At 40.6% G+C, this 14,237-nt stretch overlaps 1 long non-coding RNA gene across 1 annotated transcript in view; it reads left to right on the top strand.

Moving 5' to 3' along the window:
- LOC139080986 (uncharacterized) overlaps nucleotides 1–13,074 on the top strand; it is a 70,876-nt gene extending 57,802 nt beyond the window's left edge. Inside the window, exon 3 of the long non-coding RNA XR_011535899.1 lies at nucleotides 12,982–13,074. This is a non-coding gene — a long non-coding RNA (uncharacterized lncRNA). The remainder of the gene's footprint in view (nucleotides 1–12,981) is intronic.
- Nucleotides 13,075–14,237: the final 1,163 nt, after the last annotated feature.

The raw sequence follows: 14,237 nt of genomic DNA, 5'->3' as shown, positions 1-14,237 counted from the left end.
CCTAGAGTTATGGTAAGGACTCTTTTAATCCATAGGTACATCTCTAGGCTAAATAAACAATTTGCCTCAGACATAAAGGAGCTACAATTTTTTAAAAGATTCGTAGATATGGCTGTGATACAGAGTTAGTGTGGCCTTTAGTGTACATGTATTTTCTCATTCACCTTTTGCTAACATATTAACAATGATCTCATGGGTGACCTCAGAATTTTCGAAACTAAAAAAGGAGACTTTACAGGAAAAGAATGCCATGATTCTTTGTTGAGTGAAAAGGGCAGGTGATACAACAGTATATATAGTATGATCACACATATACATTTTCAAAGATATTATACACTCATAGAAGAAAACTGTGGTTATCTCCAGGGGAAAGATAAAGAGGATGTTCATTCTTTATTTTACTCATGTACTATTGTTTGAAATTTTTACATTGAGGATATATTATTTGCATTGGATGAGTTCCCAGTCAGGTAGGGGGAGAAGTGTCACAAACTAACAACAGATGAGGGCAATGCATTTTGACTAACACTGAGATGATGGTAATAAAAGTAAATACTTCTGTAGCACTTATGGGAAGTATTATTCTAAATGTTTTAAATACATTTACTCCATTATTATCTCCATTTTAGATACTGAGGCCTGAGAATTAAGTCATTCACACAAGGTCACATAGCTAGTAAATTATGGAGCAGGACTTGAACACAGTCAGTTTACTGCCTAAATTTCAAGCTCTTAACTGCTAGATCCTGAGAAGGAAACACTTAGTGCAGCCTTGGGATTCAGAGTTCTCAGGTGTGGTTTCTTAGGTAAAAATTACCTCATCTGGCACTCTGTAGGGCCAGGCACAGGGCAGAGTACCACAAAAGGTTCAAATATCCCACCTGTTGCATCTGCTACCCTTCAGTCTCTGGGTACATTGCTAATCAAGGGGAATTCCCTATCCAGTTCCCTACTGATGCTGTGGTTGGATTAACAAGTCAGATGCTTCCATACTCAACATTTTATTCAGAAGTCACTGTAATGTTGTGGAACAGGTAGCATCACAATTTTATAGATGGAGAATTTGAGACTCAGAGAAGTGAACTGTCTTGCCCAAGTTTACACAACTAGGAAGTGGTTAGAATTTCCAACCCAAGCATTCTGCTGCTAGAGTAATTTCTTCCCACTACCTTTCAGTTTTTGGAGAGATCAGCTAACTGTGGCAGTAGAATAGGCACCCAGACGCCTACCATGCCCCCCAGTGGTGGCCCAGGTGTCTCCTGGTGTGACTCAGCTTCACTTGTCTTCCCAACTCTGCCTCTCACACATCTATCCTTATCTAATTATGATGGATTTTCTAGTTCCAAAGGCGGGCCTTTATGCAGAAAGTACAGACTCACAGAAGTGAGTAAAACAAAGGCAAGTTTTAGAGTCACCTCTTGTCTGGACCAGGGGGAATAAAAGGATTAGAGCTTCTCCCACTTGGGCAGACTATAGAAAAGGAAGGTGGATCTGTCCTTTTTGGTTATAGTAAACAATTCTAATGGAAGGTATTAGCAGGAATGGCAACAATGTTTGACACCAGGATATTTGTCCACTTACTTCAGGCTGCCATGAATAGAAGGCCCTGCGTATCGTCACAACTCTTGTCAAGAGCAGCCAGGTATTCAAATCCTAGGTTGCCCAAGCATTAGTAATTTACCAGCCCTTTCCAATTACTTTGCTAAAAGCCTCTATTACATTAGAAATGCAGTATTTGGGCCCCAATGAAATTGCTGCATTATAATCAAGTTCTTTCTGTCTGCTTTTCACTTAAGGCCTGCAGGTTTTAAATCATTAAAAGAAGACTTTGGTGGCCAAAGGAACAAAGTCTCATTTAAAAATGGCATTTGCTTGGAGGTTCAATGCCCCTAAAGAGGATTCTCCCAAAACCATTAAAAATACACACCCCACTACATACAATACTCTAGCAAGACCACTGTTATACCTACACACTCTAGCCCTAGCGATGAGAGACTGGGTTTCTGGTTAACCTAATCATTGGTTAATTTTAAGCTGAGGAGCCCAACTGAGAGCAGTGGCTGATAGGGCATGGCCTTGGTGGTTTGGTCTAGACGTCCCTTCCTAGGCTAAGGAGGAAGATCATCTGTAATATGATCTCCTGCTGGAGTGGACTAAGGTTAGAGGGTGGGGAGGGAATGTCACCTGATAATTGCCCCAGGAAGTCAAGGGTGGGTTTGGAAGCATTTAACTGTTTTTCCAAATTGTTTTTTTCCCCTTTTGTTATGTTAAGGAGATGCAATCACCAACCACCCTGAACAAGACTAAGCCTTACCACAAGAGCTAAACCTACAACCTTTGCCTTATTTTTAATCTAAGCTGTCCCCAGGAAGAGCTTAGGTCTTATTACCATAGCCTGTAGTGTATGTGGAAGCATGTTTTCCAACTGTGACTGCACAAGCGAAAATCCCCCTCTCCCTTTTGAATATTCATTCTCCATCTGAAATAAAAGGTCCCGGCTTCCCTTTGTTCAGGGATGCTATGACTTTGCAAATTATTCCTCATGGTCTCCTATTTGCTGAAAATATGCCTTACTTTGTGAAACAATTACTTCTGGTGGAGAGTCTTATTTAACTCACCATGAGGCAAACCCACTTTGGTTTCAGTAACAGGAAGATGGAAGGGACTAAAGACCCGGATCTTGCTTTTGGAGATGTCATAAACATGATTGTGGCATATTAGGAACCTGCTTAGATAGAGATAATGCACAGGGGTTGTCTGGGAGTAACTGAAGGGAAAGCTGGAAGGATGTGTAGCAGTAACTGGATGTTTGAATTTGATATTTTAAGAGTAGAGCAGTTCTGGATAAAGACAATAGCCAGGGTGGCCGAGGAGAGATGGAGGATAAAAACACTGCAGACGAGAAAGTCAGAGGACCTGAGAGCCCAGATGTTAGCTGAGTTATCTCTGGGAAGCCTGAAGTCATCTAGGGTGAAGGCAGGGAAGAAGACAGTGGGCCAGGTGCCAATGTGTACAACAAATGATGAAGATTGACCAGGAAGTTAGGAAGTGATAGTAAAGAAAAGGGGTAAAGGTCAATATACTCAGATGACATGAATCTAAAGCTGAGAGGGGGTATTTTTCCCTATAGGGATGGAGGAGCAAATCAATTTGCTGGCTCAATAAATAATAGCTCTCCTGCTGAGTTCATCCACAATGTTTTGGGGATAAAACATTACTAATTCTCTCTTGCCAGTCCAAGTTCTCTCTCATTCCAAGTCCTGCCTATCCATACTCCCCACTGACTCTCCATCCCCACCCCAGCAGATAGCAGAGGACAGATCAGCCTAAAAGACTCCTGTCTGCATCGTTGCAAGAGGCAGAAAGCTGCGCATTACTTGTTCATATGTTTAAGTCGTCTGTGCCTAGAAGAACCCAGATAGGGGCAACTTGGAAGCTACCCTGGATGTCAGAAATCTAGAGGGCTTCAGCCCTGTGGAATTGCTTGGGAGTATCTGGTGTCATCAGAATCAGTGTCAAGAAATTAGAGGTGCCCTTCTAATTTCACTCTCTCATCTCCACTAAAAAAGCAGATCCCAGAGGCCGGCCCCATGGCTGAGTGGTTAAGTTCACTCGTGCTGCTTTGGCAGCCCAGGGTTTTGCTGGTTTGGATCCTGGGCACGGACATGGCACTGCTCATCAAGCCATGCTGAGTCAGCATCCCACATGCCACAACTAGAGGAACCCACAACTAAAAATATATAACTATGTACTGGGGGGCTTTGGGGAGAAAAAGGAAAAATAAAATCTTAAAAAAAAAAAGAGCAAATCCCAAAGTGGATAATACTATCTATATACTGTACTATCTGTATACTATATACTATATTATCTATAGAGTGGCTTGTCTGCTCCAGGCCAATTCTAGCCACCCCTACCTGCAGGGCTTTGGTTGAAAGATGTCCACATGGAAAATATTAAATCAAAATAAAAGTGTCTGCAAAGAGGAGATGAAAGCCATGACTGGCTTAACTTCAGAGCGAAGCTTCCATCAGCTTGTTCCAGGCTTCAGCTGGCACTGCTAGGTGGAAAAAGATGAATGCAATTCAACAGCAATTTACTGCACCTGAAGGCCCAGTGCCATGCATCATGCTGCACACTGTGAGAAACACATAAAGAAATAAGTTGCTGTCCTTAAAAATAGGAAGGCATGGAAGAGACAGGAACCGAACACACATTAATAAAAGGCAGAAATTGATAAGCATTATAATGAGAGAAGTACAGACAAATTACTCTGAGAGTGGTGAGCGGGGAGGGCTGGCTTCTAGCTAGAGGAATCCAAGGATATGCAGAAGAGGTGGCATTCAACCTGGGTGAGGAAGAATGAACTGGATTTCCATATATATAGATGAAGTGCAGGGAACAGCATGAATAAGTGCATGGAGTCAGGATAATGCAGAATACAGGATATGTACTGATGCAAGTGAGAGAAGATGAGGATAGAAAGTAATACTGACAGTTAATATTTATGGATCACTTACTATATGCCAGGCACAGTGTTGAGAGTTTAATATGTTTTAATTGATCCTCACAAAAACCCTGTGAGGTAGGTTAATGTCATTATCATTATTATTATCATCTCCACTTGACAGTTCAGAAACTGAGGCATAGGGAAATTAAGTAACTTGCTCATGAGCCCACAGCCAGTAAGTTGAAGAGCCAAATATTCAAACCCAGGAAGTTTGTATCCAAACAGAACCTATACTCACAACCTCTATATTACATTACCTTTCAACAAAGGCTGGAAGAAGATCATGAAGGGCCTTGAATGCTAGGATAAGGATCTGGAGCTCTACCTTGTTGTTGTTTGTTTTATTTCCAGCTCTAGAACTCATTAGCTGAGTGACCTTGGGAGATTACTTAATTTATTTGAACTCTCATTTCTTTTTTTTTAATTTTTTTTTAAAGATTGGCACATGAGCTAGTATCTGTTGCCAAGCTTTTTTTTCTCTTGTTCTCACAAAAGCCCCCTAGCACATAATTGTATACTGTAGTTGTAGGTCCTTCTGGTTGTGCTATGTGGGACACTGCCTCAGCCCAGCTTGCTGAGCAGTGCTAGGTCCATGCCCAGGAGCCAAACTGGTGAAACTGCAGGCTACCGAAGTGGAGTGCACGAACTTAACCACTTGGCAACCGGGCTGGAAGGCTGGGAACGGAATGTGAGGACCAGTTTATGAAGGACTTTGGATACGACCCTGAAGCATTTGGCTTTTATTCTACAAGTGACAAGGGATTCATTAAGCAGAATGAATTTTAAAAGCACATATGTGAAATGTGGAAGGAAAAATACATAGCCATAAATGATAGCCAACGGTTGTTGATTACTTGCTTTATACCTGGTCTTGACATAGGTACTATGAGGCATGAAGAGATGAAGCCCCTGGATTCTCACCAGTGGAGTGATAAGACTGAAAACAAGTACTGGTTCACAACAACCAAGTGATGTACTAGGAATCTAAAATGGTACAACCACGTTGGAAGACAGTTTGGCAATTTCTCAAAACACTAAAAATACACTTACCATATGACCCACTTCTAGACATTTAATGTAGAGAATTAAAACTTATGTTCACCCAAAAACCTGTACATGAATGTTTATAGTAGCCCTATTCAAAATCACCAAAAACTAGAGTGATGTCAGCAACATGGCTGAGTGAGTATTCTTTTTAGTCTCTCCCCCTTTGAATCTACAACTAATTGGACATTTGTCAGTCACCAAAGGATATCCATACAGCATCTCAGGATGCCTGAGAGACCCGTGCTGCTATACATCAGAAGGTGGATGGACTTCCCCCAGGGAGGAGGTGGAGATAGGTGAAAACTCTCTGATTCCTGACCCCCAGACAGCCTAGTACCTGCGAGCGACTTTCTTCCAGCTGACACACTCATAGCATCGCCACACACCAAGGGTGGGCGTGTGTGTGCACCAGCAGAGTGACAGTAGAAACAGGTGACTACAGCCCTACCTAAGACCCTGCGATTGCCCCTAAGCCCAGGGGGAAATTCTATGGTCCCACAGCAGCCACGGGCAAAGCCTCTACTTGGCGTTCGTGGAGAGGCCCTGCCCAGCATTCAGAACCCTGGGAGGCTCCAGGACAGGAGGATCCCCAGCTGGTCAGCAGCCCACCAACCACCTCTGACTCATGGACTCTGGCAGTGTCCCAAAGGGGGCAAACAATACCCAGTGAGTGTGTGGGAGTTTCCAGGGGTTGGGTGGAGCTTCAGCGGCCCTGCTCAATGGCCCAGGGGGAGAATCCACGGTCCCACAGCAGAAACAGTGAAAGCCTCTGCACAACATTAGTGGAGAGGCCCTGCCTGGAAATCACAAGGCTGGAAGACCCTGAGACAGAAGTGGCACAGCTGGGTGAGCTAACCACAGACTGCAGTAGGTACCCATAGCTCTGCTATGGCCCATAGTGGACAACTGAGATCTTGTGGGCCCTGACAGTGACAGAGCTGTGAATATAGGTGAACCTGCTCCCGGCCACTGGGAAAGGCCATAACACTGCTGCAGACCCTAAGGAGGGAGCGTGTCTAGGTGATCTGTGACAGTAGGCACCAGCAGCCTGAGGCCCCCTTGCGATTGTCCCCACATCTGATGAGAGACCCCACAGGACTACTGTGACTATGAGGAGGGGCCCAGGTCCAGTCAGCAACAGCTGACAGGGTTCCAGGTTGGTGCAGATTAAACAGCTGCTCCCCCCCCACACCAGTAGAAGCAAGTGGAAGCAGTAAATAAACTCTATCTCTATGCAGAGGCACAAATCCACACCATCAAGCAGTATGAAAAATATATTAAATCTCCAGAACAGAAAGAAAATGACAAGTACCCAGAAAACAATCCCAAAGACAATGAAATCTATAACCCAAATGGCAATGAATTCAACACAGCCATTTTTTAAAAACTCAATGAGTTAAAAGAGAATACAGATAGGGGCCGGCCCGGTGGCGCAGCGGTTAAGTTCGCACATTCCGCTTCTCGGCGGCCCGGGGTTCACTGGTTCGGATCCCGGGTGCGGACATGGCACTGCTTGGCAGCCATGCTGTGGTAGGCGTCCCACGTATAAACTAGAGGAAGATGGGCACGGATGTTAGCTCAGAGCCAGTCTTCCTCAGCAAAAAGAGGAGGACTGGCAGTAGTTAGCTCAGGGCTAATCTTCCTCCAAAAAAAAAAAAAAAAAAGAGAATACAGATAGACAACTCAATGAGTTCAGGAGGTATGTCACAAAAGAGCTTGATACTATAAAGAAGAACCAATCAGAAATACTAGAGATGAAGAACACAATGGAGGAGATTAAGAAAATTGAGACTCTTTAAACAGTAAGGTCGATAATATGGGGGACAGAATTAGCAATTTGGAGGATAGGAATATAGAAATGCTGCAGAAAGAGGAGGAGAGAGAACTAAGACTAAAATGAAATGAAGAAACTCTCCGAGATTTATCCAACTCAATTAGGAGATGCAACATAAGGATTATAGGTACCCCAGAGGGAGAAGAGAAGAAGGGGGCAGAAAGCCTGTTCAAAGAAAAAATTGCTGAGAACTTTCCAAACCTGGGGAGAGAGATGGAACACCATCTGGCAGAAGTCAATAGATCTCCAAACTTTATCAATGTAAAAAGACTAACCCCAAAGCAAATAGTAGTGAAGTTTGCAAAAGTAAATGACAAAGAGAAAATACCAAGGGCAGCCAGGCAGAAGAAAATAACCTACAAAAGAACCCCCATAAGGCTGTCAGCAGATTTCTCAGCAGATACCTTATGGGCTAAAAGAGAGTGGAATGATATATTCAAAACTCTGAAGGACAAAAACCTGCAGCCAAGAGTACTCTACCCAGCAAAAATATCCTTCAAATGCGATGGAGAAATAAAAACTTTCCCAGACAAACAAAAGTTAAGGGAGTTCATTGCCACAAGACCTCCTCTTCAAGAAATGCTCAGGAAGACCCTCATACCTGAAAAATCAAAAAAAGGAAAGGGGTTTCAAAACCCAGAGCAAAGGAGATAAGTAGAAGGACAATAAAAAAAGTAGAAGCTCTCCATCAGAACAGGTTAGCAAAAGTTAAATATAACATTAAAGATAAAAGGAAGAGAAACACCAAGAATAAGTATAACCTTGTCATTTTAACCACAAACTCACAACACCAGAAGGAAGGAAAAAAAAAGAGTCGGACAATAACAACCCAGAAGGGGAAGAGAAAAAGGATGGAATGTCTTAATTTAAGGAAATAAGAGGCTGTCAGAAAATGGACTATCTCATCTATGAGATGTTTTATACTAACTACTTGGTAACCACTAAACAAATAACAAGAATAAAGACACAAATTACAAATAAGAAGAAAGCCAATATAGAAATCTACCCACCTAAATTAGTAGTCCAAAAATCATGGAACGGGAAACAAAGGAAATGCAAGAAAATGGGAAAACAAGTGAAAATTTGGCAGCAGTAGGCCCCCACATTTCAACAATCACTCTAAATGTAAATGGATTGAACTCTCCAGTCAAAAGACACAGAGTGGCAGGATGGATCAAAGAACAAGACACCACAATATGTTGCCTCCAGGAAACACACCTCAGCCCCAAAGACAAACACAGACTCAGAGTGAAGGGATGGAAGACAATACTCCAAGCTAATAATGAACATAAGACAGCAGGTGTCACCATGCTTATATCAGACAAAGTAGACTTTAAAGCAAAACAGATAAAGACAAAGATGGGCAGTTTATAATGATAAAAAGGACACTCCACCAAGATGACATAACACTTATAAATATATAGACACCTGACACAGGAGCACCAAAATTTGTAAAGCAACTATTAACAAAACTAAAAGGAGACATCAACAACAATACAATAATAGTAGGGGACCTCAACACCCCACTAACACCAATGGATAGATCATCCAGACAGAAAGTCAACAAGGAAATTATAGAATTAAATGAAAAATTAGACCAGATGGACTTAATAGATATATATAGAACACTCTATCCAAAAACAGCAGGTTACACATTCTTCCTAAGTACACATGGAACATTCTCAAGGATAGACCATATCTAGGGAAATAAAGCAAGCACCAATAAATTCAAGATGGTTGAAATAATATCAAGCATCTTTTCTGATCATAATGCTATGAAACTAGAAATCAACTACAAGAGTAAAGCTGGGAAAGGGGCAAAAATGTGGAGACTAAACAACATGCTACTGAACAAACAATGGATTATTGAAGAAATTAAAAATGAAATCAAATATTATCTGCAGACAAATGAAAATGAAAACACACCATACCAACTCATTTGGGATGCAACAAAAGCAGTCCTAAGAGGGAAATTCATTGCAATACATGTTCACCTCGATAAACAAGAAAAATCTCAGATACGCAACCTAAAATGACACCTAACAGAATTAGAAAAAGAAGAACAAACAAAGCCCAAAGTCAGTAGAATGAGGGAAATAATAAAAATTATAGCAGAAATAAATGATATTGAAACAAAAAAGACAGTAGAAAGGATCAATGAAACAAAGAGTTGGTTCTTTGAAAAAATTAATAAAATTGACAAACCCTACCCAGACTCACTAAGAAAAAAAAGAGAGAAGACTGAAATAAATAAAATTAGAAATGAGAGAGGACAAATCACAATGGATACCACAGAAATACAAAGGATCATAAGAGAATACTGTGAATAACTATATGCCAACAAATTTGACAACCTAGAAAAAATGGACAAATTCCTAGACTCTTACAACCTCCCCAAACTGAAGCAGGAAGAAATAGAGAATCTGAATAGATCAATCACAAGTAAAGAAATGGAAACAGTAATGAAAAACCACCCCAAAATAAAAGTCCAGGACCAGACGGCTTCTCTGGAGAATTCTACCAAGCATTCAAAGAAGATTTAATACCTATGCTTCTCAAACTATTCCAGAAAATTGAGGAAGATGGAACACTCCCTAACACATTCTATGAAGCCAACATCACCCTGATCCAAAAACCAGGCCAGGACAATGCAAACAAGGAAAACTACAGGCCAATGTCACTGATGAACATAGATGCAAAAATCCTCAACAAAATTCCGGCAAACCGAATACAGAAATAAATTAAAAAGGTTATACACCATGATCAAGTGGGATTTATACCAGGGACACAGGGATAGTTCAACATCAGCAAGTGAATCAACGTGATACACTACATTAACAAAAGGAGAAACAAAAACCACATGATCATCTCAATAGATGCAGAGAAAGCATTCGACAAGATCCAACATCCATTTATGATAAAAACCCTCAATAAAATAGGTATAGAAGGAAAGTACCTCAGCATAATAAACGCCATATGTGACAAACCCACAGCCAACTTCATACCCAATGGACAAAAACTGAAAGCCATCCCTCTGAGAACAGGAACAAGACAAGGGTGCCCACTTTCACCACTCTTATTTGCCATAGTACTGGAGTTGTTAGCCAGAGCAATTCAGCAGGAAAAAGAAATAAATGGAATCCAAATAGGCAATGAAGTAGTGAAACTCTCGCTGTTTGTAGATGACATTATCTTATATATAGAAAACCCCAAATAATCCATAGGAAAACTATTAGAAATAATCAACAGCTACAGCAAAGTTGCAGGGTATAAAATCAACATAGATAAATCAGTAGCACTTCTATATGCTAACAATGAACTAACAAAAAAAAGAACTCAAGAACCCAGTCCCATTCACAATAGCAAGAAAAAGAATAAAATACCCTGGGATAAATTTAACCAAGGAAGTGAAAGACCTATACAACAAAAACTACAAGACTTTCCTGAAAGATGGGATGAATAAACATACTTAAAATGTCCATACTACCTAAAGCAGTCTACAGATTCAACGCTATCCCAATCAGAATCCCAATAACATTATTTACAGAAATTGAACAAAGAATCCTAAAATTCATATGGGACAACAAAAGACCCCAAATTGTTGAAGCAATCCTGAGAAAGAAGAGCAAAGCTGGATGCATCACAATCCCTGACTTCAAAGCATACTACAAAGCTACAGTAATCAAAACAGCATGGCACTGATACAAAAACAGGTGCACAGATCAATGGAACAGAATTGAAAGCCCAGAAATAAAACCACACATCTATGGACAGCTAACCTTGACAAAGGAGCTGAGGGCCTACAATGGATAAAAGAAAGTCTCTTCAACAAACGATGCTGGGAAAACTTGACAGCCACATGTAAAAGAATGAAAATTGACCATTCTTTTTCACCACTCACAAAAATAAACTCAAAATGGATCAAAGACCTAAAGGTTACACCTGAAACAATAAGTCTTCTAGAAGAGAATATAGGCAGTACACTCTTTGACATCAGTTTCAAAAGAATCTTTTCAGACACCATAACTCCTCAGACCTGGGAAACAATAGAAAGAATAAACAAATGGGACTTCATCAGACTAAAGAGCTTCTTCAAGGCAAGGGAAAACAGGATTGAAACAAAAGAACAACTCACTAGTTGGGAAAAAATATTTACAAGTTATTTATCCAAAAAAGGGTTAATCTCCATACTATATAAAGAACTCACACAGCTCAACAACAAAAAATCAAACAACCCGATCAAAAAATTGGCAGGGGACACGAACAGACATTTCTCCAAAGAATATACACAGATGGCCAATAGGCACATGAAAAGATGCTCATCGTCACTAATCATCAGGGAAATGCAAATCAAAACTACACTAAGATATCACCTTATACCCATTAAAGTTGAAAAAATAGCCAAAACAAAAAGTGACAATGTTGGAGAGGTTGTGGAGAAAAATGAACCCTCATACACTGTTGGTGGGAATGCAAACTGGTGTGGCCACTATGGAAAACATATGCAGATTTCTCAAAAAATTAAAAATAGAAATACCCTATGACCCAGCCATCCCACTACTGGGTATCTATCCAAAGAACTTGAAATCAGCAATTCCAAAAGTCCCATCTACCCCTATGTTCATCACAGCATTATTTACAATAGCCAAGATGTGGAAGCAACCTAAGTGCCCATCAACAGATGGTTGGATAAAGAAGATATGGTCTATATATACAATGGAATACTACTCAGCCATAAAATAGGATAAAATCGTCCCATTCACAACAACATAGATGGACTTTGAGGGTATTATGTTAAGTGAAATAAGCCAGATAGAGAAAGATGAACTCTGTATGACTCCACTCATAGGTGGGAGTTAAACATAGAGGCAAAGAGAACAGATTACTGATTGCCGGGGAGAGGGGTGGTGGGTGGAGGGCACAAAGGGTGAAATGGTGCACCTACAACATGACTAACAATAATGTACAACTGAAATTTCACAGAGGTTGTAAACTACTGTAATCTTAATAAAAAGTTAAAAAAATTACCAAAACCTGGAAATGTCCCAAATGCCCATTAACATTTGAATGGGTAAACAAACTGTAATATATCCATACCGTGGGATAGTACTCAAGAATAAAAAGAAACCAACTACTGATACATGTGACAGCGTGGATAGCAAATACATTATGCTAAGTAAAAGAAGCCAGAGACAAAAACCTACATACTATATGATTCTATTTACATGACATTGTAGTAAAAGCAAAACTATAGGAACAGAGAACAGATCAATGGTCGCCAGGGGTTAGAGATAGGGGAGATTGTTACTATGATGGGACAGTGTATGGTAAAATTTGGGGTCATTGAAACTGTGCTTGATCCTGAATGTAGTGATGGTTACATGAATGTATGCATATGTGGGAGCTCATAGAACTGTATACCCCCAGAAGTATTTTTTAAAAAAAGATAAAATACAGCATTTTACTGTGGAAAAAATATTGCAATTCAGGCAACATTTTCCATTTTCAGAAATCCATGAAAATAATGCAAATAAAATTTCCTATGATAGTAACAAAAATGATACAATATTAATCCTATTTTGTCCATTGACAGTGTGACTAGACTGACAGCATGAAGGCAGACGTCGACTAACACATTATTGAAATAAAGTTGTTCAAAGTTGTGACATCATTGTGGCCTACTGGGTGAGTTTGTGACTGAACGACTAATCTTAATGGGGGCCAATTAATGTGAAGCTCTGTGTCTGAGCTCTACAGGGTTTTATCTCCAGCTCTATCCAACTTTATATTTGTATAAGTAACTTAGAGGAAGTCATTAGTCGTTCAAATTTATGGATGGTATCAAGCTAGGTGGGATAGTTAATTAGGATTTTAAATAACTGAACATTTATTTGTACAAATTGGAGAAAAGTCATATTTAGTGGAAAAAATATAAAACTCCTATATCAGTACATGGTTGACCAAACAGAAGAGAGGTAGGATATATAACCTAGGCTTAGTGTATTTCATGATGGGCATCTCAGTGTCAGATAGCATTCAGAATCCGTCTCTACAGGACAGACCCTCACTTGGTATATACGGCAAGCTTGGGGCCTCAAATATTAATAAGGTTGCAGACACATTGAATTGTGTCCAGAGGGTAGTCTGGAGGCTGGCGAGGGACCTGAAGCTGAGGTCCTTAAAAGGACAACTGAAGAAGATGGAGGTGTTCTGCCAAGAGAAGATTCAGATGGACAGGGACTCAGACATTTGAAGGACTCTCACAGGGCAGAAGGAGCAGATTTGGTCTGAGAGACACAGGTGGCCACTTTAGAGCAAGAAGAAATTTCACCTTATTATAAGAAAGAACTTTTAGCCAGTCAACAACGTCCTTGGATAGAGTGGGCTGCTTCAAGGAGTACTAAATTTCTTGCCAGCAGAGCTGTGCAAAGAGAAGCTACCTTAGTGTATAACCAGATTTCTACATTGACTGGAATGATAGTTCTCAAAACTGAGGGTGCAGTGCATCAGTATCACCTGGGAGTTAGATACAGATTGAGATTCCTGGGCCTCCAACTTCAGGTTCCAATTCAGGAAGTCTTGGGTGGCGCCAGGGAATGTGCATCTCTAGCAAATGCCCCTAAGTGATTCTAATCCCACTTTGGGCAATAGCCTGTTGAGAGTTGGCTGATTAAGACTTACTGATGCCAGAAGTGAGGAGGGGAAAGAGCACTGGACTGATAGGCAGGCTGAGAGCCTGTCCTAGCTCTTGCCCCACAGAAGCTTTTGCAAGTCCTTTTCCCTCTTGGGCCCCAGTCTATAAAATGGTGAATGTTCTAACTTCTTCATTTTAAATCAGTAGAATTCATC

The sequence above is a fragment of the Equus przewalskii genome, chromosome X, assembly GCF_037783145.1.
Source record: "Equus przewalskii isolate Varuska chromosome X, EquPr2, whole genome shotgun sequence".
NCBI lineage: Eukaryota > Metazoa > Chordata > Mammalia > Perissodactyla > Equidae > Equus > Equus przewalskii.
The sequence above is the reverse complement of the archived record's forward strand: the minus strand, read 5'-3'. Positions and strand labels throughout refer to the sequence as shown.